This window comes from Piliocolobus tephrosceles, chromosome 4 (genome assembly GCF_002776525.5).
Source record: "Piliocolobus tephrosceles isolate RC106 chromosome 4, ASM277652v3, whole genome shotgun sequence".
Classification (NCBI taxonomy): Eukaryota; Metazoa; Chordata; class Mammalia; order Primates; family Cercopithecidae; genus Piliocolobus; species Piliocolobus tephrosceles.
This window is the reverse complement of record NC_045437.1, coordinates 104,748,053-104,775,776: the sequence shown is the minus strand read 5'-3', so window position 1 is coordinate 104,775,776 and position 27,724 is coordinate 104,748,053. Positions and strand designations below refer to the sequence as shown.

The 27,724-nt window shown below is 36.2% G+C and overlaps 1 protein-coding gene across 4 annotated transcripts in view; it reads left to right on the top strand.

Moving 5' to 3' along the window:
• FBXL17 (F-box and leucine rich repeat protein 17) overlaps positions 1 to 27,724 on the top strand; it is a 529,799-nt gene that overhangs the window by 479,207 nt on the left and 22,868 nt on the right. The window lies entirely within an intron of this gene.

Sequence of the window (27,724 nt, the reverse complement as noted above, 5' to 3'; positions counted from 1 at the left end):
TGGCTTGTGGTGAGGTCACTTTAGTTCAGTGTGTTACGCTCCAAGAATAATTTAGTGACTTTACTTTTCTAAAGAAGCCAGGTTTGTAGAACACAACCAAAATGTATCATATACATTCAGCAACAATAATAGTAAGGTAAATATAAATGTATTTGTTTGCCTTCCTCAGGACTGACTTTTATTCCTGAAATGTTTAAACCTCCTTCGAAGTAGAGGACTGCTCTGGTCTGGTCCTAGTGCTTCAAGAGTGAGGCTTGATCCATTCTGACCGCCTTGCTCAATCTTTGTGCTCAGCCCTTCTGCTCACCTCTCTTGTCTCTGTACTAGAGCTTTATGTTTATTTAGAGTCTCAGAATTCACTGGGTGAGGATGTGAAGGAGATGCTACCATTATGTTTTCTTGAAAAATCCCTCAGGCAAAAAGGCCTCAATTAGTGAGAAAAGTAAGATTTTGCTACTTAAGCTTATGATGCAGGATAGGCTGAAGAAATATTTTAGTTTAGAGGGAAAATGTTTCAGAGGCCTCCAGAACTAATAGCTACTCTTTGTATTTCCATCATTCTCATTGTTGTTCAAGGATCTTAAAGACAATTTCATTCAACCACCTTCCTAAAGTTCCATGTGCTCATTAGGCAAGGCAGCTAATTATGGTTTGAAGCTCTGTTAGTCTAAAGAATATGCAAGTTATGTGTAGCCACTGAGCAATAAACATTGTTCACATACAGTAGATATCATTATTTGAAGCTAATTTGACAGTCTTGAAGCACTGTGCACAAATTGTGGCTCTTTCCATGGAAACTTGGCTCAATTGTTCTTTCTGAAGTACTCAGAATCCACTTAAAGGAGTTAGTAATGAGTCTTCAAAATGGTCTGACTGGAAATACTCCCTTCACTGTGTTTTTACTCAATCTACATTGATTCACAGTATAGAACTCTATTTAATTTTGTTCATTTTTTACCCAGAATCTCAATATAGGTTGCTCTAAACTATTTATGTTCATTTAAGTGTACAAATGAGACTATCATGGATTCAGTTAATCATAGTTAAGATGGGGCACAGTCTATCATGACGGCCATTTGCTGTGCAAGCAAAGGTGTGCACTGGCACAGCAGATAGAACCAGTTTAGAAGGAGCTCACTGTCCCAGATCCATAAGCCTGAGGCTTTGGGGGCCGTTAATACAGTTCAACTTCCCAAACTGGCATTTAACATTTAACACTGTCCTCAGAAGATCTCAAACTACATTTCCCACCCTGGTGCTAGTGGTTTCTCTCCAGAGATTTAAATGCTCCCTGATATGCTCATTGAACTCCATTCTACCATGAGCATTCCCACCCAAGGGCCTTTGCCCCGCAGTCCTCCTGTCACTTTTCAACCCTCTTGTGCCTCAGTGGCCCTTCTCATAGCCCACTTCTCCTAAGTATTCTGACTACTCCAGCACATATGAGATTATCCCTACCTATAAACCCATAGCTCTTTATGAATAATTAATTGTATATAGGTTTTTGGCCACATGTCTCAGTTTTTAAATATGTCGTTTTCTCAGATGAGCTCAAAGTTCCTTTAAATTTGAATATAAGGATATTTTTGGCTTTAAATGATATATTTTAATGTCTCCCACTCAACCCATTCTTTCAAATTCCAGCGCCTAAGAATTGTGCTTGAAACTTAACCTAGTAGATCCCTATTATCATTTGTTGAATAAAAAAGTGGATTCTCTGCATGTGAGAGACAGTATTTGAATATTGGAGAAATTCACAAATAACCTAACTTGACTAAATAACCAAAATACATCATAATTAGTTCTTAGCCTACTGCCAGGTAGAATCACATTGGTTATTTGCTTGGTTGGCTCCATGTTTTTTGTTTGTTTGCTTTACCTCGTTTTGTTTCATTTTGGAGAGATACTACTTTGCAGCTGTGCTGAGCCAGGCACTGTGTTGAGAGTTCACAGGTGCTTAGTACTAAGCTTGTATGTGTGTGTTTATTTCATTCTAAAAGCACAAAGGATGCTTATAAAGTAATATGACTGATCTCTAACCAACATAACTAGAGGTTCCCCATTTAGATCATTGTTACTGCCTTCAAATTCATTGTCTTTTGAAACTACTCCTTATTCATTACACTGTAGTCACACTTCAGAGGTCTTTACAAGGTCAATGTATGAAGTGTAAATGGATGATATGGTCAAGGAGAGGTAGAGGACAACAGGGTAGGAAGGTGCAAATTAGCTATTAATATTTTGCTCCATTCATCAATGAATTACTGTACATGTCATGGGAGTTTTATCTATTTTACAAAGATATTAATTATGATTTGAAAGTTTGACTATATTTCTAACTCTGATTAGAAAATGTCTGCTCTTGCATTTCAGTATCACATTACTTTCCATGCAGAATGGAAACTGCTCTAGAGATACTGCCTAATTGAAAGAAAATTAAGTTTAATGTAACAGTAGTATTATAAGCCACCTAAATATTGCATAATGTTTAATGAATGTGTAGTTTCTTCGTTTTGTTCAGACTGTTTAAATGAAAGGTTATTGCCCTCCTTAATTGCTTTTAAATCTCTTTGGTTACTTTAGTTTACTATTCATAACAATTTGCAGTTATTAGCCCTCTTCCTAGACATGTCCTCCCCACTCAAATCTTTTTCCCTTCTTTCCTTTCTGAGTTTTATCCAATTACCTAGTGGTTTGAGGTGAGATGTTGGGGTCTGGTATGGTCAGACAGACCTGGGCTCCAGTCCTGTCCCTACTTCTTATTAACTGGGTCCTTAAGATGCCCAATCATCTGAAATGTAGCCTCCTCATTCAGATGATACAAATAGCATCTACATCACAAGAATGGGCTGAGGATTAGTTAGTAAATGTACCTGAAAGCACTTAGCATGATGTTACCACAAAGTAAATATTCAAAAACTGTAGTTCCTTTTGTTGTTGTTAGGTTCAAAGTGCTTTTCGTAACAGTGGGTGCTATATTGTTTTCCCTCTTATTTTACATATATTTAAAATAGTTTTTATCAATTATGCATTAGTATATGAAGCTTAAAGTAATAAATACTGGATATATTTTGTTCACATTTAGCATATACATATAAATATAACATCTTGAATCTCTATGAAGTTTAAGGAACATGCCTTCTAAAAATATGTATTAGTAGAAATTATTCTGACTACTTGACTACTTGGCTGGCCTGTCATCTAATTTCCAAGAAAAGGTCAAAATATACATGTGGATCCAGGGAATTTAACCAGATTTGCTAAACTTCTTGAGGAAAAAAAAAAAACAAACTTCACTCTAGTCATGTCGTCTGCCTCTTTTCCTTTTCAGTTTCTTTGAGCATAATATTAGATTTGTTCCCAATGTGGTCATGCCCTTCTATTCCTGCTGAGTATGACTACAGTCCCATACTTCATTCTCAAGAAATGTTGCCCAGAGGTACATATGCACAAAGGTAGACACGCAAATTACCATAGGAGGCTGCAGCTGCCTGAGGCAGGTGAGGCCCAGAGAAAATGTGAAACATATAGAATTTATTAAAAGGGAATCTCCACCCCAAAAGGGTGATAGGAAATTCCATTATGGAAATAATTCCAGATGGACAGAGTCTTGAAAATAATCTTTTAGTGTGGGTGAGTTATAGCTTCATCTATATATCCAGAGAGAGAAGATATATACATACATACAGGCACATAGCATATACATTGTGATCATATGTATACTCAGGTTGTTGTGATCATATGTATACTCAGGTTGACCTGTGGTTGGCTGTATTTAACTATACATGTCTGTAATTGAGTGTATTTGGTGTATTCAAAAGTGTCATTTTCACAATATATACTCAGTATATGTTATTTCACAAATAGCAAACAATATCAACATGGATGTCTGAGGAGGTATTCCATACACCTTGTTTTAAAGTTAGTTTGCTTAACAACAACAACAAAAAAGTAGATTATATAAGAAATCAAAGCAAAAGGAATTAATCAGAACAATGTTGGATAAAATCTTGAGTTTGGGATAAGCTCTTTTTAGAAATACATCAGATACTTGATAAATGGAAAATGTTTAAGAAGGCACAGAATAGTTCTATATTTATGAAAGAGGAATTGCTTTTGTATTAATGATTATTTACTTAAAAACTATTTTTATGTATATGTACAATAGTTGCTACACACTGAGTTGAAATTTTTCTCATCACTCAAAATTTTCTCATCTCTTAGACTATAGAGCAATAATTTTTTAAGTACTATTTTAAGCATTATTATTCTTTTATTATTAAGTTTTATGAAGATCCATAATCCATACCTATATAGCAAAAAAGTTCAGCTGCCCTGTTTGAGTTGGAAGCAGAAAGCTAAGAATCTCACTTACTTGGAATCTTCCTTTCCTCTTCCCTCCTCTTCCCTCTGCTTCCCACCTTCACCCTCCTCCTTCTGCCTCACCCCTGGAAATGAAGGACCTAGAGGTCCTGCAGCAAAATTGGGGGTTCTTCAGCTTTGTGTCAGAATGTCACTCCTGGAGTTCAAAAATCTAATAGCAATTAAGCATATGTTAGATTTTCTTAGAATGATAATATATAAGCATTGATACTATTTTACACATTTGGTCCTTTAGCAAATTTATTTAAGCAAGATATACTTTTGGGTTTTGTTATTGTATTTTATTATTAGCATAAATAAATATTCCATTAAGTAGCCCAGTGTATAGGCCCAATCTGTCAGTAGATGTTACTTACCTGCCAAAACCTGAGTTATCTAGTCTTTATGATGTCTGTGCTTTTGCTCCAAGCCCCAAAGCAGGCTATTTAAGGAGAGAAGGTGGTTTTTCATCTTTTAAATATGCTTGGTATGACTAGAAACTAGATATAGTTATATATCAGATGATGTACCAGAAAGTTTCCTTTCTAGGAAAGCTAGATTGGAGTGGGGCAAGACTGGAGTCAAGAAACCAGTTAGATTGGGTCGTTGACTGAGGAGAGATGATGAGGATCCAAATAGAGCAGAGTCAGTGGGGTTGGAGACGCTGAAAGAGATGGTAGAGCTATTTAGAAGATGGGATCAATAGTGAGTTACTGATTTGAATGTGGAGGCCAGTGGCAGGGGGAGAAGGGGGTGACTCTCCTGGCTCTGATCTGGACGACTCTGTGGTGCCATCGTGAGATAGGAAATAGGAGGAAGAATAGGTTTGAGACAAAAGAGTGAGTTTATAAATGGACATGTTGCTTTTGAGTACCTTTGGAGCATCCAGGTGAAGCCCTGGAGGCAGAAATGCAGTGGAGAGCTCTGGAAAGGGGATCTAGGCTTGGAGTCATTAATATTTTAGAAGTCCATTTGTTTTGTAATGAATTATGCAGATACCAAAGTGAAAATGTAATTCTTATAAATATGTAACTGTAGATATTTTAGAGAAAGCTGCCCTTGTAGTAGCTGGATCACATGATCAATACTTCTCTCTTGCCAGCCAGTGACATGGTGCTCTAATGGTCTCAAGAAAAAGCACTTGAGAAATGAAGAGCATCAGAGGAAAACTGATTCTGAAGTTGCACCAGTAAAGCTCAAATCATGGTGTAAAAACAAATGTCCCATCATTTTGCACTTTGTGTTAGGATGGTTTGTATTTTTTGTGTTAATTTTGGCATTATTATTTTCTCCCTAAGCAAGCTATAAATCTCCTGTGGTTAAAGACCTATCTTTACCTTTTTCCTTTTATTCTGTCTTCACCTATCAGCAGATGTCCCACCACAGTTCTTTGATATAAGAATACAGGCTTTGGGACCAGGCAGACCTCAATGTGAATCCTAGCTTTGCTGCTGACTAAGTACATGACTATAAACAAATCATTCCACCTCTCTTTACTCAGTTACCTCTTCTGTAAAATAAGGTCTATGCTAACATTACTTATTAACTTGAACCACTTGAAATTGCTGATGTTTGGACTACAAAAACAGCAATTTCATGTGGCTTACCTTAATACATTGCCTTGTTATATTGAGGATGAGATACTGTTTCAAGTACCTTGAAAATGCTCAATACATACATTTTTCATTAATTATTGTATGTTTGACTACTACTAACTCTATAAATAGACCTCATTAATTCTTTTTCAGTGGTAGTTTATTTTAAAGGTATATCAAGTAAAGCTAATATCTAAATTGAAAAATCAAAAGCAAAAAATAATGTAGAATGACATGTCTCACTATTGTAAGGTCTGTAAAATATGAAATATTTTCAGAGCTATGTTGCCCAAGTCTTTTTGTTCTTTGTGTAAGCTTAGATTACAAATCAAGTTACAGTTACAAAGGCAAAATCTAAATGATTTATTAGTTTTCATTTTGATCATATAGAGGTCGATGAAATGCACAAGGAAAGTTCTTCAGTCTTATAAATGACTAACTGAGACAAAACACAAAATTTCTATTCTCTTCACTTTTTATTCAGTCAGTGTAGTCAATGATGACTTTTATTATACAAACTACAGTAAAATTTCAATTGTCTGGAAATCAATTATCAACCAACTTCAACTAGAACACAAACCAAAAGCCTGCAAGTTATTTAAAAAAAACACTTTGTGCAATTAAAATAGATACCACAAAGTGCATGTGTAAAATCTCTCATACTTTTGTTTTTATATTTCCATAATAAGAACTTTTAAAAAATAAATAAAGGCAGATGGGAAGAAAGTACTAAAAGGTATTTTTAGGTGGTCTCCAAGAGCACATCATCTTCAGGTAGCTGCTTTACTTAATGAAAGGAGGAGAACAGCCTCTCAGATACCCCTGCTTTGCTTGGGTCTGAGGGATAATCCCAATTTAGCTGTTTGAAATCTGGCAGTGTTAACAATTTTGACCGCCGCAACTTCTACCCTAAGAAAGAAATGCTGTGGTGAGATAATAACGCATGGCAACTGCTCTTTCTTACCTGTGTCTCTGATACTCTAAGCTGCATTAGTAGATCGCCAGTAATAAATATTTCTTTAAAAACCTGCTGTGATGATGTCTTGGATAAATTAATTTATCGATTTAATGTATCAATAAATTAAATCATTTCAGAGAAATCTCTTGTCCTTTCCTCCCATATAAACCTGTTAATTCCAGCTTTATATACTGTTGTGACAAGTGTGATGATCTGATTTCTCAAAGTATCCAGCTAACTTAGGAACCACTGACAAACAGCTATGAAAACAAAGGAAGAGAGAGAAATACATAGAAAAACTAAAAAACCACAGCATAGTATGGAAACAATTAGAACAGAGATTCCAAACTCCATGGGCCATATTCAGCTCACAAACTAGTTTTGTTTAACTCTCATGATGTTCATCTACATGGTGTTTTTCTTTTGTTTTGTTTTGGTTGCTAACAGTTAAATATCAGGTAATTCACATTTTAAAAGTCTACTTCAAGTCTTTTCTTGAAGAATTGAAGATCTAGCAACACTGCATCTACATTCCTAAAAGGTATTCATTCTTGGGAGTTTAAACTGACTGCAGTGTATGTGGTTCCAGTTTACAACAGCCCCCACTTTTATGGAGGGCATTTCAGTATCCCTAGTTCCTACCCTTCCCCATTATCTCCCCAACACAGAGGCCCAGTGTTGGTTGCCATTTATCTTTGTGTGTTTTTAAAAATAGTCTGGCTGAAAAGAAACTGAACAATATACTTGTTACATCTGAGTCACCATCAAAAGCGAGCAATAGGAAGGCAGGCCTAGAGGAATGAGTGGCGGATACAGAAAGGGAACAAATGCATGTCTTTATGGAGGAGAAGGATATTTCTGTGTGTTATGTGCAAACAAAGGGTGTCCCTGTCAAAAGAATGTATTAAAGCACCTGAACCTGTTCCCTTTACCTACCTGGGCCCTTGAGGCATTGGGGTTTAGTAAAGATCTCTTCAGTAGTTCTGAGCACAGCTTCTTACTACAGCAGAGTGAAATCATTATCATTAAGCAAAAGTTTGCCTAGATCTAATAAAGGCTATTGAAAAAGATAATCAAGAAAGTAAAAATTTCCAGAACTATTTCTACCCAAAATAGTTATTAATAAAATGAGAAACATTTAGTGTATGAGCTGAGCCATTTGAAATTGTCCGTATTTAACAATTTTGACCCACAAAATTGGCAATTTCACATGAAATAACCCACTGTAAAGTAAGATTGTGCTACATGTTTATTTCACTTCTATGGAACTCTTTCTTTTCCACAATACCAAACAAATGAGACAGCGCTTTATCCAGGTTAAGAACATTTATAATATACTGAAGAATGGTTACAAATATTATGTAACTCTTTTAAAAGCAATTAAAACATTAGATCATGCTTCATTACAGTCTTAAATGCAGCTTATGTTCATGGATGTGATAATATACTCAGTAAAATCATTAAAAATATTTTTCAGTTGATAAGCCCTCCATTATGATCAGATAGTGGCTTTACAAATCCTCTAATCCCCTGAAATGTAATACTGTCTCTGGAGAGGCTTACTTTATTTAGCATCTAATAAAATCTGTTCAAGAAATTAAGTGCATTGCACTTCGTTAGTTCTCCTTTGCAGATGCAACTTGCTGCTTTTATAGGGTTCACTTTAGAAACAGATTGTCACCTAAAATTTAGTAGATTTTACTATATAAGAAGCTTCAATAAATTCAAAGTACTTAAGTAGAAGCTTTTGGGAATGGAATTTCATTCGAAATCTTTCATTACTTGATGTCTGAAGAATTCTACCCAGTAATGTATTTAATGCACACAAATAATTTTTAAGCACATAGCAGTTACTACATGCTGTAAGCATATCTAAGAAACTGAAATGTAATCATCAGTAGAGAGAGAATTACATTATCTGGTATTCTTTAGTTAGAACAGTTTGTTTTTTGAAAGCATAAAATTTTAGAGAACTAAAATGTTAAATTCTGCCTTTTAACCTTCAAAGCTATTATCACCAAAGATAAATTGCATTTCTTAAACTAATAATAGTTTGTTTATAACTGTATATATAAATATTTATGATATTACTGATTTGGGAGAACTGTCAGTCAGTCTGTTTTCTTGAAGACATCTCTTGACCTGAAAAATAGTTGGCTGAATATAATGACTATTACATATATTGTGGGTAGATGATAGAAAGAAGTAAATGGAAGCATAATACTATTTCATCAAGATTTGCTTCAATTAAACCAAGTGGAATTAACCTTACTAAAAGACCAACTCAGTCAAGTCTTGTTAATAGACTGATTTTAGCAAAGACAATCCTTACTGAAAATACTCTTTTACAAAAAAAATCAGGTGTTTATTTGTTTGTTTTCATTTATCTTGAAGTAAAAATATTTAGCGTATGTAAGGTGCTGGTTACATCAGAAAAAATGTTTCAAATATGTTACAAAGTAAAGATTCAAATTATCGAAACTATTTCTTGAGGCTATTTGGAAAAGTTTCAAGTGTCCAATTTTTTTTTTTTAATATTTAGGGGGTACAAGTACAGATTTGTTGAAATGCATGTTTTGAGTGGTGAAGTATGGGCTTTTAGTATAGCCATCACCTGAATAGTGAACATTAGACCCAACAGGTAATTTTTCAACCCTCACTCCCCCTCCTCAGGATTTAATTTTAAATATTATTTTACTCAATAGTAAATATAGTTCTCCAGTTGATAAAGTACATCTAGATATATACAACTTACATTTAGAAAATCGTCCAGTCATTTGTATGGAATAATCTAAATTTAAGTACAGTGACCTTTGAACAATGTGTAGGGGCACCAACCTCCCGTGTAGTCAAAAATCCTCTTTTAAGAGGAATGGAGTGCAGTGCCGCAATCATAACTCACTGCAGCCTTAAACTCCTGGGCTCAGGTGATCCTCCCACACCAGCCTTCCAAGTAGCTGGGACTACAGTTGCCTGCCACCACACCTGGCTAATTTTTAAAGTTTTGTAGAGACAGGGAGGGTCTCACTATTTGCACAGGCTGGCCTCCAACTCCTGACGTCAGGCTATTGCTCTCACCTCAGCCTCCCAGAATGCTGGGATTACACGTGTGAGCCCAGCCCTTATAACTTTTTGATTGCCCCCAAATTAACTACTGATGGCCAACTGTTGATCAGAATGCTTACTGATAACATAAACAGACAGTTAACACATATTTTCTATGTTATATGTATTATACACTGTGTTCTTACAATGAAGTAAATAGAGAAAAGTCATTAGAGAAATGCAAATCAAAACCAGAATGAGATACCATCTCACACCAGTTAGAATGGCGATCATTAAAAAGTCAGGAATCAACAGATGCTGGAGAGGATGTGGAGAAATAGGAATGATTTTACACTGTTGGTGGGCATATAAATTAGTTCAGTCATTGTGGAAGACAGTGTGGCAAGTCCTCGAGGAAAGATCTAGAACCAGAAATACCATTTGACCCAGCAATCCCATGACTGAATATATACCCAAAGGAATATAAATCATTTTGCTATAAAGACACATACAGATGTATGTTTATTGCAGCACTGTTCACAATAGCAAAGACTTGGAACTCAAATGCCCATCAATGTTAGACTGGATAAAGAAAATGTGGCACATATACACCGTGGAATACTATGCAGCCATAAAAAAAGATGAGTTCATGTCCTTTGCAGGGACATGGATGAATCTGGAAACCATCATTCTCAGCAAACTATCACAGCAACAGAAAACCAAATGCCTTATGTTCTCACTCATAAGTGGGAGTCGAACAATGAGAACACATGGACACAGGGAGGGGAACATCACACACTGGGGCCTGTTGGGGGGTGGAGGGCCAGGGGAGGGATAGCATTAGGAGAAATACCTGATGTAGATGACGGGTTAATGGGTGCAGCAAACCACCATGGCACATGGTGTAACATGTAACAAACCTGTAAAATATAATAATAAAAAATTAATAAGAAAATCATAAGGAAGAGCAAATGTATTTATTATTCATTAAGTGGAAGTGGATCATCATAAAGGTCATCATTCTCATCATCTTCACATTGAGTAGGCTTAGGAGGAGGGGCTGGTCTTTCTGTCTTAGGGGTGGCAAAGGAGGAAGAGGAGGCAGGAGACGCAGCTATACTCAGTGTAACTTTACAGAAATACAGCATAATTTTCATCTATTTTCCTTTTTCACTAAAAGTGTATCTCTATGGTACCAATTCTTCTTCCACCATTTGCTTTAGTTTCAGTGCCCACTTCATAGAAGGGTCCAAGTCAGAAAAAAAAAAAAAAAGTCCAAAACTGTCTTGAGTAATGGGAACCCTTCTGCCAGATTGTCTGATGTCAGTTTGCTTTCTTTCACAGCTTCTTCTACATCTTCATCCTCATCTTCTGGAACTAGTTCAGAAGTACTTATCTTCATCAAGTCATCTTCTGTTAATCGCTCTGGTGTAGTGTCTATTAGTTCTTGAATTTCCTGAAGATCAGATCCTCATCTTGAAATCCTCTACCCCTCACCTTCTTTTTCTTTTCTTTTCTTTCTTTCTTTTTTTTTTTTTTTTAATCATATCCACAATCTCATTTGTGATTTTCTTGATTGGCTCTGTCATAAATCCTGTGAAGTCATGCACATCTGGACACTTTTCTCCAGCACTGATTGTTTTCACAGATACATATATATATAAAAATAAGAAGAATGGCATCTTCAATGATGTCATGCTTCCAGACTTATATGTTCTGTCTGGGTTCTCTTTCACAGCATTGATCATTCTTTTCAAAAAGTACCATGTGTAATGAGCCTTAAAGGTCCTTGCAATTTCCTGATCTGGAGGTTGAATTAGACACGTTGCATCTGGAGGCAAGTAGACATTTTGATGCCTTTGGTGTTAAACTCATGGAGTTCTGGGTGGCCAGGGGCATTGTCCAATATCAAAAGAACTTTAAAAGGCAGTTTCTTCCTGGCAGGGTGCTTCTTGACTTCAGGGACAAAGCATCCAAGGATCCAGTCTAGAAAAAGGTTGTCATTATCCAGACTTTCTTGCTGTACAACCAAAAGATTGGCAGCTGGTATTCATCTTTTCCTTTCAAGGCTCATGGGTTAGCAGCTTTATAGATAAGGGCAATCTTGATCATGAATTCAACTACATTTGTACAAAACATAGTTAGCCTATCCCTTCCTGCCTTAAATCTTAGTGCTTGCTTCTTTTCCTTACTAATAAATTTTTTTTGTGGCATTTTTTTCCAGAATAGGGCACTTTCATCTACATTAAAAATCTGTTCAGACAGATATCCTTTCTCTGCTATGATTTTCTTAATGACATCTGGGAACTCTGCTATCTCTTGGTTGACAGAAGCTGCTTCTGTTATTATCTTGGTATTTTTTAAGCCAAACCTCTCTTCTAAAATTATCAAACCATCCTTTGCTGGCATTAAATTCACCACGTTTAGATCCTTCATCTTCCTTTTGCTTTAATTTGTCATTTACTGTAATGACTTCATTTTTTTTCTTAAATTATACTAAAGTCTATAGGTATGCCTCTCTTATAGTAATCCTATACCCACATAAAAGCTATATTTTCAATACGAGATTAAAAAGGTGTAGAATTTCACAAAAAAAAAATGCCAAATTTTCATGCCTGCTGGCCTTGCTGCAATAGCAGCTTCACAAATTCTCTTTTCTTATTTTCAATGATCTTTACCTTGAATTCATTTATTCTGATATGGCAGGCAACTGCAGCTGCAAACCTCAGTCTATAGTATGTATCAAGCAATTCAACTTTTTCTTGTAATGTCATGGCTTTTCTCTGCTTCTTGGGAGCATTTCCAGCATCACTAGTTGCATGTTGTATGTGTCCCATAATGTTATTCCAGGTTTACAGTATTGCATTAAAGTATACAAGAACTGCAAGAGATCACTTTTTACTCTGATATGCAATTTACTGGAGAGATGTACTGCTCACGTGGAGATGATTAGTGTCACAGTGTTTTAAGTGGATGCTCACAATACTCACCTTCTAATTGGCTCTGCAGTGAACAGTACTTGCACAGTCATAATAATATAAATATCTTCTATTTTATTTATTATCCTGCCACACTGAAAGTGAAGACAAGGACTTTCTTTTACTCATCTTTTTTTTAAATCTCCTTTGTTATTTTGCTTGAAGTAATCATACAACATATATTAGTCAAATTAACCTAAAGTTTAGTAGTTCTTTGCATAATGTATTTCTCAACATTATTGACCCTCTTTAACTTCATAATTCTTAAACAAAATAATGATGCAGAATACTTCTGGTTAACATGAAAGTGAGTATCCCCATCCAGAAAGGCACATCCAGCAATTCTTTTGTTACAGTCATGAATCTCCAGTAGTATACCAGTCCCTGAAGAGGTGGGAATGTCTTTGAAGAGTCCCAGTTTCACATTCCAAAAATGTCAAGAAAGAGGGTTCCAATGGACAGACCATGTTGATGAGCCATCTACATTGTCTGTCACCCTGCCTCCAAATGGAGGAGATTGCCAGAAGTGAAGGGGGCAAGAGGATGACAGAGAGAAAGTGCCAGAATTCAACACAAAAACGACCTAAATCATTGTTATTAATACCATGTAACCTCTTGAACATAGAAACCTGAGAGGACAAGTGTGTTGGTAGCAACACTGGACACACAGACAGCTCTAGCTCATTAATCACTTTCCCGTATTCCCGACAGATAACCAACCCGTCAATCAAAGAAGAAACAATCTGAAAGGAATACACATAGGATCACTTACAGTCCTATTAACTTGCATTTTATTTGAGAGCACCATTTGCAGAAAAGTGGGGATGGGGAGTGAAGTGAGACCAACAGAACAGGAGTGACGTTTGTGGATCTTGTGTCTAAAGGGTTTTGAATCTATAAAAATTAAAAGAGCCTGTGAAGTTCCAGTTAAATAAATTGCTACAGAACAATGAAAACATGTCCTGATAAAGGTATTGACCTAAGATACAAAGGAAGAATATAGCTTCAGACATTAAAAGCTAGATACATAAGAAGGGTAAGAAACCATGTTAGACTTAGGCTTCTTCACAGCAAACTGATGCACCTATCTATAAAGCCTCGAAGGTAAAATTAAGGATGATCCCAAAATTCAGTATTTAGCCATGTTGTTCTTCCCCAAGCATGAGGGTACCAGTCTTCCTCAAGCATACAAGAACTTAGGGAATATATGATGAATCTTTCTTTAAAAAAAAAAAAAATGCATAAAGGTGGTATCTAGCCACCAGAGATTAATCACCATAAAGATCTCAAGAACTTTAAAAAATTGTGGATAATCATATGCTAAGTATAGAACCAGAGGAAAACAACCATGAGAATTGTGGTTACGAGAGAAGACAGAAACATTAAAACCTGACAATGTAAAAATAATAATATAGCTAACAAAAAGGAGGAAGAGGGAAAAGGGACAAGTGCTTGCCAGTTTTCTCATCTTTCCTAGAACTGATTCCTAATAGATTCTATCTGAATTTAAAGTGCATAGTTTTTTAAATGACTCCAAATTATTAAAGGTTCCATAAAATTTTGTATCAATTGATGTAAATTATTTTTAAAATTATTGTATTTTATGGTAAAGAAATAGCTGAAAATCTGTGATTCTTATAGTTGCAATTCTATTTTGATTAAATTTATGTAAAAACAAATACATTTTTAAAAGCATGTGTAATTATATATATGAATGAGATTTATGTGTAAATCTCCACACATGTATAATTATCTGTAAGAGTAAGATTTATATATAATGTCCCCCAGGGTGGATCAGCTCCAGATGGTTTTCTTCTTAAGTCATTGCAGGCAGGATTCAGATTATTTGCAACTGAGAATGGTTAGTCAGATTTGGGACACATGCCTACCCCTGGCCTAAAGAAGGCAGGGAATCTTGGATCATATGCCCTAAATGGCATCCTATGGAAAGGAAAATTGAGAGTTTCTTGTGAGAAAATGAGAATTGATGCCAGGCAGGTAAAAACCACTGATGTCCCCCATCTTTGCCTCACTTTAAAACTTGCAGTAAAGTAAGCTTTTCTCCCACTCAGTATGCCACTAGAGGAATTAGCTGATTTAGTTTCTTTATCAGATCTGTTCCTTCATTCCTTTCAAAGTAATTACAGGCTGCTTCTTCCCTGTCTCATGACACTGATTATTAGCTAAAGCTAATTCATCAGCTGGATATAGGTGAAACACCTTTAGCTATCTTTCAGGAAAAGCTTAGTAAATTATTTGTCATTCTCCTACCCAAGAAATGTTCTCCCTGTAAGTAAAAGTTTATTAGATACCGTGAGAGGTCTTTGGGTTCAGCCATTTTCTGTCCCAGCTATAATTAGAAAGCTAGACAAATTATATCAACTCCTAGGGAAAAATCCACACACATACTCTTTTTAATAAATCCAATTTACTCTATTTGCTTGGTATTAACAACTGTTAATGTTATGTCCAAATTCCCTTCCTTCCTCGTTGGAAAGAACTATATCGCTACAGCCAGTACATACAAATGGATAGTTAATTACTCGGCACAGAGGGTTATGTGATTCATCACTGCAGTGTGGAAGTAAATGTTGCCAATTGTCAGCTTTTTCCAAACTGCATAGTGTTATATGGTTTATGTCGCAATCAATGGTGGCAAAACTCCAGAAAGAAATACCACCTAGGTGTCAGAGACTCATTAAACTGATCAGTCTGTAGTCCTTCGTCAGTGATTTCCGAAGCTAGCTATGTATCAAAATCACTTGGTGACATTTAAGGAAAAAGAAAAAAAAAAAAAAGACAGCCTTTATCCTCAAACCCACTGGAATCAGAATATTGTTGGTTGGGTCAGGGACAGATTCAGGATTTTGTAGTGCCTGGGGATTATATACAATATGAAAGCGCTCTGTAAGAAAAAGAATACAACACTATCTTGTTTTTACAGACTTTCCAAAACATATTACCATGTGAATACACTTCTAGGACCTTCTAATGTATAGGTCCATGTAAGTGATAAACCCTGAAGCTCAACCTTCATTAGCTTCATGCTAAATCTGCCTGTGGGTTAAGGCCTATGGATAAATGTGTGTGATATTGGTGTATATATATATGTGTGTGTGTGCACATGTGAGCAGTGTGCTTGTGTGCATGGTTTAAGCTCCCAGATGAGCAGATCCAGAACCGGGTCTCTCCCTTCTGTATCATCCATCCTGCTTATTCTATGCACCTCAACTTTTTTCTCTCAATGTTTCCTTTCCCTCCCTGTTTTGTTACTCCCTCTTGTGCTTTCTTTTTCTACTTTCCATTCCTTTGATTGTGTCCCCTACTTTTTCATTAGTTCCTAACCCTGACAATGATACCCGCAAGTCCCATTGCTGGAGTTTTGGATTGAAATAATTGCTGGACTTGAGAGATAGACAGGTATATTAGACAGCAAACTGGGAATGGAAGGGGCCATTGATAGGAAGATAATAGAGAAAATCAAAAACAATATAGAAAAATTATTATTTGCTGTATTCTAATCTAGTTCTCTCCTAAACTATCAAAACTGGAAATGTTTTGAATTTCATATTTTTATTGCCTTTGCCTTTCTTATGGAAGAAATGCCCATAGCAAAAATCATTGCAAATATCTACGCTAATCCACATTCCAGACAACCGCCTCTGAGTTCCAACTGTACTGGTTGCAGTTAGGGAGAAACAATTGTGCTACATTTTCTGTGTTTAGTTTTAGTTTGTAAATAGCTTTATACTTTTTTTCCCCACATAATTTTACATGATTTTAGGTGTTGGATTTTGGCACCAGTAAGTAGGTTTGTTTGCCTTGGGGAGCACTGGATTAGAGAGAAAACTCACTGTAGGAAATGTCAAGTTCTCAGTTTTACTCTGGAAAAATTAAGTGATCTATTCAGTAGAAGCCTTTTAAAAATGTTTTTCTTTTTACCTTGTAAAAATAAAGCATGCATAATGTTGAAAAATTTAAAATACACAAACATGTAAGGAAAAATATGTATTACCTATAATCTCCCCCTAGCAAAGACATCTCAGTGACACAGTCATCACAGTGGTTGACATATTTGTAGCTACCCAATAAATACTTTTAGAATAAAAGAATAAGTGTGAACTCTAGACCGATGAACAAGACCCCTTTCTGATTTTTCCCCAAGTGCTTATAATTGTAATAACTAATATGTACACATACACAGTCCCTAGATTACATTGGTTTCAGTTATGATTGTTCAATTTTATGATGGTGTCAAAGCAATACACATTCGGCAGAGATGGTACTTAGAGTTCTCATACAACCATTTTGTTTTTTCCTTTCAGTATAGTATTCAATAAATTATATGAGATATTCAATAACTTTATTATAAAATGGGCTTTGTGTTAGATGATTTTGCCCAACTGTAGGCCGATGTAAGTGACTGAGCACATTTAAGGTGGGCTAGGCTAAGTTATGATGTTCTGTAGATTGGGTATATTAAATGCACTTTCAACTTACGATATTTTAAACTTATGATGGGTTTATTGGGACATAACCCCATTGTAAGTTAAACAGTATCTCTATTTAAACAAATAGATATTGCATAATAAGAAAGACTCATCTAGACAATGATGATGCAAAGATTAATAAGAGTGGTCTTTGCCCCCTCAGTGGAGTTTATATCCAGTAGAAGAAATCAGTGTATTCCTACCAATCCAAGGACACTTAGACATACAAGGACACAAAGAGCAACTATGTAAAATTCCATGTAAGAAATTTCCTTCAAAATCTAAGAGCCAAGAAATTTTTTTTTCTTTTTACATCCTTGAGTCCTCTTTTTCTCACTCCACATTCAATCTATGAGCATATGCTGTTGGTCCTATCTTTAAAATCGATTCAAAATTCAACCCCTTCTCTCCATCTCTATTATGCAGCCCTAGGCCAATCCATTATCACTTCTTGCTTGGATAATTGCAATGGCCTCCTTATTGGTCTTCCTGCTTCTGTTCTTACCTCCTTACAGTCTGTTCTCAACCCAGAAGCTGGAGCAATTCGTTGAAAATTTAACTTAAATTATATCACTCCTGTGCCCCAAACATTTCGGTCAATTCCCATTTTATTTAGAGTGAAAGCCAATATTGTTAAAAATGGCCTACGAGGTTATTTTTCCATCCTCTTTTCCATTAACTCCCTGATCTCATCTTAATGGCACTCCATCGTTTTGGAACAAGCCAGCAGTCTTCCTACCTCATGGCCTTGGCACTGGGTTTTCTCTGCATGGAAAGCCTTTCCCGTAGATATCTTTATGGCTTACTACCCCAGCACTTCAGGTTGTGGTCAAATGTCACTTTCTTTGTGAGGCCTTCCCTAGCAGACTTCATTAAAACCTCAACACTCTCATCCTGGTCCCTGCTTTATTTTTCTCCAAAGAATTATTGCCATCTGACAAATTATATATTCTGCTTACTTATTTGTATCCAGAATACAAGCTCCACAAGACCAGGAATTTGATCTTTTTATCCCCAACCACTGAAACATTTACCTGACACATAGTGGGTACTCAATTTGTATTTGTCGAATAAAAGAAAAGATAATCTATTCACTCTGCCATTATCCCCCATGTTCTTCCCTTTTCCTCCAGTTTCCTTTGCTTCACTATCACTATCAGAATACTTTTACAATGTTTATTGGTCAGTCTGACAACACGTGTGTTTTCACCAACCTTCATGTCTTATAAGTGGCGTTCACTGAAATTGCATCCTACTCGATGCACACTAGGTCAGACAATTTTTTTTTTTTTCTTAAGACAAGATTTCACTCTGTCTCCCAGGCTGGAGTATAGTGGCGTGATCTTGGCTTAATGCAACCTCCACCTCCCAGGCCCAAGCAATCCTCCCGCCTCAGCCTCCCCAATAGTTGGGACCACAGGTGTACATCACCATACCCAGCTTATTTCTTTTTTATTTTTTGTAGAGACGAAGTTTTGCCATGTTGCCCAGGCTGGTCTCGAACTACAGGCCTTAAGCAATCTGCCTGCCTTGGCCCCCCAAAGTACAGGGATTGCAGGCATGAACCACCATGCCCGGCTTCAATTTTTTTTAAATCTGAGACCTGCTTAAAACTGATACTCTGTCTTTACAGTGGTCTGAAAAACTCAGTTTAGAGAGCTGGACAAGGCGGATATATGACAGAGACACTAATGTACTTTTCCATCTCTGCAAACTAACATATTTAAACTCAGAATTCATTTAATGTAATGTCAGGATTTTGAAAAGGATGCATAATTCTTTGATGAGTAATATATGTATTTATGCAGGCTGGAATAAAAAAGAATCATTGAACCAGGGACTTTAGGTTCTCAGCTAATGTTAGAGTTGTAAGGTTCTTTTTCTTCCTCATCTTTAATTTTAAAATTTAATAGGGGATTGTCAGGGGAACCTAACATTCTACTAAAAGGGTTGGTTCCCACCAAATACTGCACCACTGAAAACCAGAGCAGTGGATCAGGTTCCTGTTAAATATAGGTTCTAAATATGCCCCTTGTTTATGACATTTTTGGAAGTCACATAATAGGAATCATTTCTACATACTCAATCAAATTTGTGTCTTTCTGTTTTCAAAATAAAAATAAATAAGGGACAATGGGTAAATGCTTATTACCCTTGCTGCTGATGCTTAAAACACATTTGTTTAAAAAATTCTTCACTTGAACTGACTTTTTCACCAACTTGTTCATCTCATAGGAAGGAAAGCAGATGCAACCTATAAATAAATCTTGCATTACTGTTTCAGGAGTTACAGGGCAGGAGAGCCTCTACCCAGAAAGGTCAAGGGCCACAGCCAGCTTGCTCCCTTTGTGAGTCAGACAATACCTGAGTGTTGCTATTCTGAATTCAATAAGCAGAGTTATATAAAACGAATGCCCCTGCATGCAGCTGCTTGAAAATGCTAGCACAATTCAAATTTTTAGTCTCTAATGTTATCCACCGTTGATGGGCAATCATTTTTATTATTTGTGTTTTTCCACTTGATTTTCAGAGATTCAAAGTTTCTAAATAAAAAATACTCCACCATCTTTAAAATTTTCACAAACAATTGAGCATTTGCAACATTTTCTATAACCTTATTTTTCCCTGAATTTACTTAAGCTTCATGTCTTCAGATTACATGGGAAATTATCTGGTGTTTAGAAAGGTATTCTTTGCTGTAGTCTAATAACAGAAAAATTATGTGCCTTCCCATCATTAATTTAATTTAATAGATATCTACTAAGTATTATAAGGGTAGAGGCACTCTGCTAGAATTATTTTAAAGTATGACGCCATGATAAAGGTAATACAATACCATTAATCTTTAGGGAAATGGAAATTAAAACCCACGAGAAGGTACTACTACCTACTCACTGGAACAGCTGTAATTCAAGAGAGACACATTATCAAGTACCAAGAATGCAAGGGAAACTGGAACCTTGCATACATACTGGTGGCAATGTGAAATGGTACAGCCACTTTGGGAAAACACTTTAGCAGTTTTTTATAAAGTTAAACATACACTTACCATGTGACCCACAAATTCCACTCATAGGTAATTACCCAAGTGAAATGAAAACATATGTCCACACAAAGACATGTATGCGAATGTTCACAGCAGCGTTATCTGTAATAGCCACAAGGCGGAATCCACCCAGATGTCCATCAGCAGAATGAAATATTATACAGCATTGAGAAATGAATAACACTACCAGTATACATAGCAACGTGGATGGATCTCACATGCGTAATGGGCAGCTAAAAACCCAGAAGAATGTTTGGTGTTTGACTCTGTATCAAGTTCAAAACAGGAATGGTAATGTGTGTGATTGGAAGTCAAGATCATGATTATCCTTGTTGGGAGAATAGAAGTGACTAAAGTGGGGGTGAAAGACCGCAGGCGTGCTGGACTTGCTCTGTTTCTCAGCCTAGAAACTGTCACACAGCTGTGTGAACTTTGCTAAAATTCATCAAGGTGTACCCTTCAGACATGTGCAACTTTCTACAGTTAGTTATGCTTCCAGAAAGTTAATTAAAACTATGAAAAATGAGTGACACTTGATTTTCAGACATTCAGAGGTCCTAGATAAAACACACTCCTTATTCACTGCTTCAAGGATTTTACAATCTAATGGGGAAGACAGACATATTGATAAATAATTTTAACATGAAACAAACTCTGGTAAGTGCTACATTAGAAATATAAAATAAGTACAACGAAGAAAAGGAAAATGTTTACAAAATGTTGCAAAAAAAGAACGATCTGGAAAAATGTTTTAGAGTGTGGTCAGTGTGCAGTTTACTATAGAAAATAGGAAGAATATAATAATGTACAAAAGTGGATGGAAAGGACATAAATTAGAAGTAAAGAGATTTAAAAGTATTGGATTATATACAAAAGTAACTACCGTTTAAGAGACCAAATTGTTTTAAAGTGTCAGAACACATTAGCTATTTATATCCTTAAAAGGAAGCTCTTTTGTTTTCACTTGACTGACTTTGCCCAAGCTGTAGGTTATTGTCTTCCAGTGGTTCTCAGCCCTAGCTGCATATCAGGATCACAGAAACTTTTATAGCTTCTCCTGAATCAGATTCTCCAGGGGTGGGACTCAGGTATTTGTACTTTGAATAGGCACCTGTGATTCTCCTGAGCAGCCTGAGTTAGGAATCATCCCTGTAGTCCCTGCGGGGTGGAGGGAGCCTTCACAGGGACCATCAACGCAACAAATGGTTCTGAAAGTGTCATTTCTTTGTTTTTGGAGCTTCTGTGGCTTCTACAAAGAAGAGCACGTTTCATATTTATCTCTTTGTAACCGTGCCAAGAAATTTCTTTGCAAATGGCTTTTATCGAAGTATTACATGAAAGATGTTAATCCTACTGTTAAATTTTAACCCTAATTCTTTCAAGCACTAGGGCTTTTCTTCTGATTTTATTATAGGTACATAGATCCATAGCAGAAGATAGAACTGGAAAGGACAAAGTGGCACATGCAGGTCGCTTGTTAATGTACTTGTATGACTAATCTTCCTTCTATGAGGAGGAAATGTATTTTTAGTCCTCACATTTATATATCCGATGTTCCATTGTGAAAATGTTGTCACACTTAGAAAATTTTAGTCCTCTACTTAATTCATTCACTTGTTATTATTGTTAGCTTGTCCATACTTTTTTTACTCCTTGTTTTGAAATCATTTTCGAATTACAGAAAAGTTGCAAAAATAGTAGAGTTTACATATAACTCTTCACCCAGCTACCTTTAACTTTAACAACCTCTATAACCACAATACAATTATCAAAGCCATGAAATTAACATGAAACAATTAAGTGAACTACAAGTCTTATTTAAATTTAACTAGTTTTCCCTGATTTGTCTCTTCCAGGATCCAACCCAGAACCCCACATCGTGTTTAATTGTCATGTCATCCTAGTTTCTTCCAATTTGCAACAGTTCCCTGTCCTTTTTTTTTTTTTTATTTCATTACTTTGACCCTTTTGATGAGTACTAGTTAATTAATTCATAGAATGTTTTTCATTTTGGATTTGTGTGGTGTTTTCTTATAAGTACATTGAAATTATTCATCTTGGCAATAATATTGTAGAAGTCATCAGGGAGTACATATGATGTTAATATGTTTATCTGACTATTTGTATCAGTATGGACTTGTGGATACTTATTTTATGAACTATAATCCATACTATCATTATTTATTTTGATGTTCAGATTGTTCCAGCTTTGATCACTGGCAGCTTCTTCTAATTGGATCCTGTGTCCTTTTGAAATGCCCCCATTCTTTTAAAAGCTCTTCTTTTTCTGACATCACTAGATGTTCCAGACTCATCTTGTACCTTCCCTGCTCCAGTCCTGAAATCAGCCATTTCTCTACAAAGCTCTGATTCCTTTCACTGGGGAATGATATTTGGAAATAAAGATCTGAGTGCTGCTAGGGTGCCATTGCCCCCAGTCCCTCCCAGCAGAAAGAGCTAGGAAATATATATATGTACACTAAACCAGGAATACACATACACAGTACTTATCACTTACTTCTATAGCTACCTATGTATCTGTGTATGTGTGTGCCTCTCCTATTTTCTTATTTGTAACTTCTTTCTCTAAGAGTGAAAACCCTAGCTGTCATTATTTGCAATCCTAGATTACACAGAGTAGTTACTAAATTCCTAACTCATACTCTTGTGACAAATAAATTTACTTACTATAGTATAGTATTTGTTTGCTCACAATTCTTTTTGGTTTTCCTCTTGTAATATACAGTCAAGATCATGTTTCCAAAGTGACTTAAATTCATTTTTAATTCCTATCCCCTTTGCCATAGTTGTATTATTCATCTGGGTTATGCTGTTTATTTGAGTTCATTTGTTACTCTTTGTATTCCTCTTTGGATTCTTACACATTTTTTTTTTTTTTTTACTTTGAGAAGTGTGTAAAGCATTACTATGGTTCAGAGAGTCGAAGTTATATAAAAAAGAGCTATTACAAGAAGTATCTCTTCTATCTCTTCTTCCTCACAACCCCACCCCCACATCTCATGCCTGCTTCTTTATTTTTTACCAACCTTTATAGCCACACAGTATTTTGTGGTTTCTGGTTTATGCTTCTCCTGTTACTTGTGCACAGATGAGCACATTAATATGTATTTTATTATATTCCCTTATGCTTTTTATGAAGGGTGGTAGCACATCATATAAACTCTTTTGGCCTCTGCTTTTGTTTTACTTAATGATTTGGAAATCATTCCAAATTAATTCCTAGGGATTTTCCTTATTCATATTTTTAGAGTGGCATAGGATTATTCAGTTGTGTGGATATAGCATAGTTATTCGACCACTCTCCTATTTATGGATATTTAGGCTGTTACTATTATTTTGCAATTACAATCAGTGCTCCAATAAATAAACTTGTATATATTGAAGTAATTTTGTACTATTAGAGGTATATTGTCTGAGTAGAATCCTAGAAATGGAATTTCTTGGTCAAAATTAAGTGCATGTGTGCTTAAGTCTTTTAATCACTCTGTCATTTGTATGCCTGTGGGGATGACTATTAGAGGGTTAATGTATATCCTTCATCAACACACAAGTTACTGAACTACAGCTTTTAATTTGTGTACCTTTTTTAAAATTTAACTTTCTTCATTAGTTGCACTTAGCACATTAAAAAGTATATTAAAATTGCATTGGAGTTAGGAATTAGTCTTGCATAATTTATTCCTTTTCAAGGTTCAATAAATACCATTGTAATGTGTCAACAGCCTCTAATGAAGGTAGTAATGATACATTACATTTACAGCCCTATCAGCCCAGGTGCAGACTAGAATTTTATGATCACTGATAGAGAGTAGGCAGTTCAAGAACTCTAGCAGTGACATAATGACTAAGTATTTATATAATGCTATCATTTGCCCAGAGTTTTTTATTTTTCAAAATTCTTTCAAGTCTTTTCATTTTATAGCAACTACTCAACTGTAGAATGGATTGGGGAAATATCAAATAAATTACGACATTTATGTAGTGCAAAGTCCCTTACATCTATTACCTCACTTGAGCCACAAACCAACCTCATGAAGTAGACAGGGCATACAGTCAACCTCCCCATTGTCCAGGTAAGGACACTGAGACTCAGAAAAGTTAAACGTGATCCCAGTGTCAAATATCTGCTAGGTAGTAGGGCTAGAACCGAACTTGAGACTAGACCACACTACAGGTTTTATAGCTAGCTGTGAAACAACAATGAAAAACTGTCCAAGGACATGAGATAGTCAGAGAGAGGCAAATTACGTGCTGTATATTTTGGAATCAGAAGATTCCCTCAGGCCAGATCCATTCTGACCATGTGCAGAGCTCTACTCCCACCCTAGGTGCTGCTGCTGTAACAGAATAAGCACTGGCCAAATGACCAAACAGCCTTAGTTTGCATGCCAGTTCTGCCACTTTATTAGATTTTGGGCCTTGATGAGCTATTGAACCTCTGTTTTCTTACCTCTGAAATGGTTATTGTTCTGCAGAGCTGTTGGAAGAATTAAGAGTAACTTTATCAGAGAGACCCTCCCTGAAGCCCCCAGCTAAATGTTATTCTATCCTACAGTGGTCAGTCCATTTCCTTCAGAGCACTTTTAACAATTTAGAGTTATGTTTACTTTTATGTTTATTTGTTTCACATCTGTCTCTTCTGCTAGACTATAAACTTCATCACATTAAGGACTCTGCTTGGTTTTGTTACTCTGTGTCTCTTATACCACCCCATTAATCACTGAATAAGTCTCTCTGAAATGAGTCTTCCCACTTTCTTGTACTTGTTTTTACTTCAGCCACGTAGCATACCTGCAGCTCACTTGTCCTTTCTCATCTCTCTACTTTCACACATGCTGTTTCCTTTGCCCAACATACCTATCCTTGTTCTTTTGTTTACCTGGAAAACCCTTACTCATCCTTCAAGACCTAACTCAACTGTTCTGTGAGGGCTTCTGACATATTTCCATTTCCCTGAAGCATGAGGGGGCTCTTATGCCCCCTTAGCATGCCTCTGTTATAGTCGTTGCTGTATTTAATGGATATTTTTAAGAACCTCCTCTGTATGAGGCATGTGTTGGGTGCTGGGCACACAGCAGTGAATAGGAGCTGTCATTCTACTGAGGGAGTGGGCCACAAAGAAGTAAACAAATAATAACATTCCCAATAGCAATAAAATGCTAGGGTGATCAGTTCTGAGAAGTTGACCTTTGACCTGAGATCTGAAAGGTAAGGAGTTGGAAAAGGGAAGCGATAGGGGGTGAGCCTTGGATTGTGACTGTTTACTGAGCTGTTCCTCATTTCTACCCCACCTCACACCCACCCCCCACCTTCACTCAACTGGCCTCTGAGCTCCATGAATCTTACATTCCTAGTAACCAGCATAGGCCCAGCATGTCACACTGCAGTTCTACCACTGGTGGCATGGCCTGTGAGAACTTCCAGGTGCCTTGCCCCATGGTTCTGCTGGGAGCTGGCTCCCAACTTAAAATCCACTCCCCAACTTACTATCTTGTGACACTAGGAAAGTAATTCAGTCTCTCTGTGACTCCATTTCCTGATTATAAAAGTGGAAATAACAGTAAGACTTAACGGGGTTACAGTTAGTAATAAATCAGATAATGCACCTGAAATTCTTAGCCAAGGGCCTGGCACATGGAGTGTAGTCAATAAATGTTGGCAAAAATGCTCTAGAGCTCATGAGGTGGTTATTAAATAAACAAATACGTTAAGAAATAATAAAGTTTCATTCTAACTTCAGTAAATAGTGCTAAGTCAGAAGAAAAGCCTCCAAACATCAGTAATTTTACCACCCAGAATCAATAGCTATTGACGCTTTATCTGCTTATAAAGCAGGCTGTGATAGTCAGGGCTTTTCTGCATAGTACCGGGCTTTCATGTTCTAGCTTCAGACCTCAATGAAACAACTTCACAAAATCTACCAACCTCAAGCCATCCTGCAAATGGTGCTTTGTCATCTTTGGAAATTATAGTTTGAGCACTTTGTATTAAAAGGGATTTATTTTATGTATCCCCTACTTCATTTTTCTTAGCAGATCTTCAGGATATCATAACCAATTAAAGTTATGATGGTACCAGGGAGAACAATTTTCTTAGGTCAGAGATACCAAAATTAACCTGGGATGTTGCTCTTTCTACACAAAAATAGTATTCAGACCATTTCTGCAAACTTTTAGTAGTTGGCAAATCCCCAAATCCCTTGGAAAATTTTAAATATCAAAACAGCATGCACAAAGATGAAAACATTAACAAACTGGTACATAAAGAACTTTTTAAAAAAAATTCTCTCTATTGTATTTTCACTGGAAAATACTGGGATCATGATTGCTGTTTGTATAAACATTAAATATCTGGCTCCTTGGGAGTGCTTTCCTATTAGAATGCACAGACATGAGTTTTCTAGTAAAAAAAAAAAAAAATACTGAGGTAATTAGCAAAGAAAGACTTTTCCAGATATTCTCTTCTGTGAGCTGTAGAAGTAAACATTTGTTAACATGAGTACTTAACTCCATCCATCTAGTCAACACATTTTGGGAGCTATCATTCACCTTTATTGTCACAGAAATCAACTTATGCTATCTTAGAATGAGGAAATTATCAGAAAACCATTTCTCTTTTCTTTTTGATATTTGTGGCACTGTTTTCAGGGTTTTCATTCACAAACCAATGCACCATAAACTGGTGCTGGAGTATTGAAATGTATTTTTCTGCTCCATAAATATAGAGGTGGGCACATCTATCAAAGTCGGTAGAAAAGAGCCACATTCACCAACTGGTCACTCTGATGTGGTAATGGGCTGTGGGGCTTTGCAGTGATTAGTAGTGCATGTAATAGATTGTGGGATAACAGTCTACACTTTAGTGGTGGTACAATGCTAAACAGCTGAGAAGACTACAGATACTCTCATGGTTTACAGATGACAGGCTTCATTTTATATGTTAATAGAAGGAAGACTTCTGATAGGATGAGAAAATTCACCATAACAAATGCATTCCCTTTACTGAACTCTAGCATGCACCAGTTAAAATCAGCTGTATATATGATGTACACTTAATTCCTAACAGTCCCAAGAAGCACTAATGTGAAAAATATTTTATACTTTTACATTTTATAGGTCATAAGCAGATGGAAAAAATTATGCCAATTGGTAAAGACATTCACATGCAGTATAACACTCCTCAAAACGGTGTTTACATGGGTTTTTCTTGAAAAAAAATTAAAGTTATCT